Source organism: Phoca vitulina, unplaced genomic scaffold (assembly GCF_004348235.1).
Source record: "Phoca vitulina isolate PV1807 unplaced genomic scaffold, GSC_HSeal_1.0 scaffold5, whole genome shotgun sequence".
NCBI classification, from domain to species: domain Eukaryota; kingdom Metazoa; phylum Chordata; class Mammalia; order Carnivora; family Phocidae; genus Phoca; species Phoca vitulina.
In genome coordinates, this window is record NW_022589708.1 from 22555824 (window position 1) to 22561824 (window position 6001).

Genomic DNA, 6001 nt, shown 5'->3' on the forward strand with positions numbered 1-6001 from the left:
ACTACCCTGAATCTGTTTCTTCTGCCAATCAAACTCAACATTTCAACTGACATGAAAAAACTGAACAATTTTTGTTTCCACTTTATTTTCCTCTTAGAAACTGACCTAGTTAAATGGGGACTATCACTAATGTCAGTCTAAGATAGCAGATTTTTGATAGGGCTAGTAGGTCATGCCATTTAATTTAGAGTTTACTCTCCATGGTGTAAGCAGTTGTTTTGAATGACATGGTAAAGATATTTTCCAACCCTAAGAAATTAGTGATCAAATAAAAAATATGTAGTTGTCAGTAAAAAATTTATATTGGGAAGTGTTATTGCTGAAAAATAACTTAGATATAAGTATCTTTTTGGAATTACAAAATGACAGAGACCTAACTCAACTAAATTGAAATGAGCCAAATGGTTGGTCATCTCTCTCTTCAGTGGTTTTTTTGTAAGGAGTCTCACAAATGTTTCACATCTATCGTATCTTAATCTCCATTGTTTCAAAAAACCACCATTCAAAGTTGAAATATTTATAACTGCAATTTAAGCAAAATTAAGAGATATTTAGAAATTCAGTCAAAAAACTGACAAAACAAGGCCTTTTGATTCCAATTTTATCCCATCCTTTTTGCCCTCTAATTTTTAATTGCGGGAGTATCCATCTAGGATCATTACTTCCCTTACTATTTTATTCTTCATGCTATCACCACTGCCTTAACTCAGACTTGTTATTTCCTGTTTAGTTCTGAGGTTTAGGTGTAATTATTTCCCTGGTGCACATACTTGTGTGCCTTTCATACTTACGAATAACATTTGGAATTTCTATGGTTGTCTGTGTTTTTTTTACTTGATGTTTTCTGGAAAAATGAACCTCTATACCTCTATACAAAAAATCCCTCTGAAAAATCTGTTAATAAATGCCCCACCCTTATTCACTCACTGATTGGCAGTTAACAGAGGCTGGCCAAACATAATGTCCCTTCATGGACAGAGATTCATCCAATGTAATTGGACACAGGGAAGAAATATTCAAACTCCTCTCATGGGGACTGATGCGAATGCAGGGAAACAGAGAATCTTTCATATTATTACAGTTTCTTTTTTTTTTTTTTAAGATTTTACTTATGTATTTGACAGAGAGAGACACAGCGAGAGGGGGAACACAAACAGGGGGAGTGGGAGAGGGAGAAGCAGGCTTCCCGCTGAGCAGGGAGCCTGATGTGGGGCTCAATCCCAGGACCCTGGGATCATGACCTGAGCCCAAGGCAGACGCTTAACGACTGAGCCACCCAGTATTATTACAGTTTCAAAGAACATATGTATATATGATTTCAGTGTATATGTTCTCTACTAGGACCCTGGGATCATCACCTGAGCCAAAGGCAGACACTTAACCAACTAAGCCACCAGGCACCCCTATTTTTAACTTTTTTAAGAAACCTCCATACTGTTTTCCAGAGTGGTTGCACCAGTTTTTATTCCCACCAACAGCGTAAGAGGGTTCCCCTTTCTCTGCATCCTTGCCAACACCTGTTTTTTCCTGTATTAATTTTAGCCATTCTGAAGGTGTGAGGTGATATCTCCTTGTAGTTTTGATTTGTATTTCCCTGATGATGAGTGATGTTGAGCATCTTGTCATGTCTCTGTTGGCCATCTGTATGTCTTCTTTGGAAAAATGTCTATTCATGTCTTCTGCCCATTTTTTCACTGGATTATTTGTTTTATGGGTGTTGAGTTTTATAAGTTCTTTATAAATTTTGGATACTCAGGGAACAAAAACTTTAATGGTCGTGAAGTAGGGGAATAAACCCTATTATTTTTGAGTTCTCAATCTCTGGGAGGGGATACTCAAATCCACTGTGCTTTGTAGCCCTAAGTCTCTTATCTCTGGCCTCTCAGAAGTTCTGCTTTTTTCTTTAAATTCCCTGGCACCTTCTGAAGTGGACATTGGAAAATGCCCCAAGGGTCATTTAAATCTGAAAGGGACAGAAGCTTTTTGTTTTAAATTGATAAATATTTTGCAAAACAACTGTCTCAAAGGCATGGTAATGTGTTTTTTTTCCCCATTTATTTCTATTTCTATCAACTTTTTCTGCTAATTGCCACAATGAAAGGGTTTATTGCTGTTGTTTATGTTTAGTTGTTTTTAGATTTCTCTTTTTTGCTAACTGCCTCCAACAATCAATCTCTCTCTCTCTCTCTCTGTGTCTCTATCTTTCTCTTTCTCTCTGCTTCTCCCTCTTTTTCCCTAAAAAAAAAAGAAAAAAAAGTAATTTAAGTTTAGTAGGCTTTTATGGGACCATCAAACACTTAGCACTTACAAACTTAGTGTTCAGTCTTATTAAAAGGGTTTTACTTGGTAATGACTTAATCTTTTTTCATGGGTTTTTAGCTATGGATGTGACAGCCAAACCTCTTGATTTGATTTTAGTTACAAACTGAGCCTTAATCGGCCTTGTTCCTGAAAAGCTTTCCTAACTATACGTATGATTGTTTGGGTTTGAGCATCAGTAATTTAGGCACACCCTATAAATTACTGGATGTGTAGACTCTTCTACTCTCAAATTCCAATTTCAAATTTAGACAACTATTATATAATCTTATTTCTTTCTTATAACAACTTTTCAAACACAGAGAAGAGCAGCAAACCCACAATGGTTAACACTCACTGTTTTTTATGTTTTGTTTTTTAATTTCTTATTCTAGAACTACATGACAAATCATCCTGCCTCCTATAATAGATCTCTTTATTTTCACCGTATTTCCCACCTGAAATTGACACATGCTTGCTTTTTGTTATGACTGCACCTGATTTTAGGTAGTATCTCATATTATTCAAAAGCAAACAGGGGCGCCTGGGTGGCTCAGTTCTTAAGCGTCTGCCTTCGGCTCAGGTCATGAACCCAGGGTTCTGGGATCGAGCCCCGCATCGGGCTCCCCGCTCAGCAGGAAGCCTGCTTCTCCCTCTCCCACTCCCCCTGCTTGTGTTCCCTCTCTCGCTGTCTTTCTCTCTGTCAAATAAATAAAATCTTTAAAAAAAAAATAAAAAAAAAAAAAAGCAAACAGATGATGCTATACACTCAGATATCCTGTAGCTTAAAACAACAATGGATAATTTATTATTCATGCTACATGACCCTTTATGATTGTTTGAAGCAAGTGGGGAGATATGGTTCACTGTGGACAGTAACAGTGCCACACCAGTTGAGAAGAAGCTATCATAAACATTGCTGGTTGCCATAACAGAAATAAATGGAGATCTCTGGATCACATCATTTCAGCATTTAAATATCAGCAGTGTGGAATTCCTGCTCCCTTCTTGTTGAACAGAACTAATCACATGGACCGGCTGAACCAGAAATAGACAAGTATGAGAAATCTTAAATATCTGTTTGAAAGTCAAAGAGATAGCAGAACTATGAGAGAAATATTAATGACTACCACAGAGGGCAACAAAAAGGTATTTTAAAAGTAGACAAAGAGGCAAAACATATTACTTATGTACACTCCAAAAGAGGAAAAATATAATATAGAAACAGAAAATTAAACTGAAAAAGAAATGGAATAAAAGAAAGTTTACAACTAAGACACCAAACTTTGTAAGAGATATTAAAAATTCATTAATAATGCATCTGTGAAATTAACACAACTGTAAAGAACTGAATTTTTTTAAACAGAAATATTCTTAATATACAATCTTAAATTATCTATCTGAACTTAAATTTTTAGGTTATTTAAAAATATAAGAATAAAAACTAAAGGAACATGTTTGGGAATAAAGATTTTGAGTAATGTGTATTATTAGCATTTCTGTGTGTGTGTGTGTGTATGTGTGGGTGTGAATTGCTGTAACAAGAAAAATATTTTGATATTTATAGTAATAGATACAAACAAAAAATCAAGGCGAAGTCGAATAAGATGTATACAAATATTGCAGCACACATAATCAAATTTTAAGGATTTCAACCAACCAAAGATATAAACTCTGGAATATGGTTAGGATATTGCTAATTAATTCTCACCCTCTGAAGGATTACATGGGAAGACAGAATAGATCAACAATATGCATTTATACCACTATTTTAAATGGAGTAAGTCAACTGGCATGATAAATAGTATACAGGAAAATGGCAGAAATGAATATAAACATAGAATTGTCACGTCCACTCTATTCTCCATAAAGCAATCTGAAAAAGAGCCAGATTATGTAAACTCAAATCCCATGATTTACTTCATATTTAATTCAAATTCAAATCAAGAGACATTACAGCCTGTGTGAATTCTACTTCCTCCCCTGGCCTCTCATCCTCTCTTTCTTTTTTTTTTTTTTAAGATCTTATTTATTTATTTTGGGGGGGGGGGAGAGCACAGGAGAGTGAGAGGGAGAAGCCGACTCCCTTCTGAGCAGAGAGTCCAATGTGGGACTCGATCCCAGGACCCTGAGATCATGACCTGAGCCGAAGGCAGATGCTTAACTGAATAAGCCACCCAGGCGCCATCTCTCTTGCTTTCTACATGCACAACCTGCTATGCTTGCTGTTCTTGGAATATTCTCTCAACTCACAGACTTTAAATGTGCTCTTTCTTCTGCCTCCCTGCTCTGTCCTCAAATATCTACTGCTTTACTGCAGCACTTTTTTCAACTTTCCACTAATTGTCAGCTTATCAAGAAAAACATCTCCCACTCCCTTTGTACAAAATAGCAGTTTCTTATCACAATCCCCTTATCCTGAATTAGTTTTCCTTATACTTATCAACTTCTGACGTGTCATGTATTTATTGCTTATTTATTTTCTACCTTCATTTGAATGTCAACTCCATTAATCCAAAGGATTTTTCTGACAAATTATATCTGATGTATCATATTGTATCTCTCACATTTTGAGACATGTTCTGATTATTGCTTACCTAATATCCATTGCCTTATTAACAACATCTATAGTTTATGTATACTTAAAAATTTCCCAAATGGAATACTGCATTCTATAAGTTCATTGAGGCTAGAATTTCTGCAATTGACATGTAGAAATGTTTTGTGCTGATTCTAGTAAAACTCTTGCAATGCCAGCAGGCTCACTGGTATGTGTTGTTTGCCCTTTAATCTTCTCATTATTTTTGCTTGGAACATGAGTTTGACGCTTGCAGAGCTGCAGCTATCTTGTGGAGACAAGGCCATTGGCTATACAAAGGATGGCTGAGAAGAAAGACAGAAGGGCCCTGTGTCTCTAATATCATCAAGAACTTCTATAATTGCTCCAGATTTCATGAGAACTTCTTTGATGAGAAATTACTTTTTTAAGATACATCATTTTTAGCACTTAATTTTGGTTTCCACAAACAAACATAACTTCTATCTCATAACCCTCTTCATTCAGTTCATTTTTTAAAGATAACTGAAAAAGCTAAGAAAATTTCACTTCTGTCAATTATATTTCATCTCCAATGTTTACCTGGATATAAGGACAATTAATATTTCTTCTTAGTGTTCTAGGATTATGAAAGTACAGAGGTTTCAATACAAAATCTGCCAAAAAATAAAATTTCAATCAAAAGTTCATTCAAGCTCTATTACAAAGCTGTAATCATCAAGACAGTATGCTACTGGCACAGAAACAGACACATAGATCAATGGAACAGAAGAGAGAGCCCAGAAATGGACTCTCAACTCTATAGTCAACTAATCTTTGACAAAGCAGGAAAGAATGTCCAATGGAAAAAAGACAGTCTCTTTAACAAATGGTGTTGGGAACATTGGATAGCCACATGCAGAAGAATGCAACTGAACCATTTCCTTACACCATACACAAAAATAGACTCAAAATGGTTGAAAGACTAAATGTGAGACAGGAGTCCATCAAAATCCTAAAGGAGAACACAGGCAGCAACCTCTTCGACCTCAGTCGCAGCAGTTTCTTCCCAGAAACATCGCCAAAGGCAAGGGAAGCAAGGGCAAAAATGAACTATTGGGACTTCATCAAGATAAAAAGCTTTTGCACAGCAAAAGAAACAGTCAA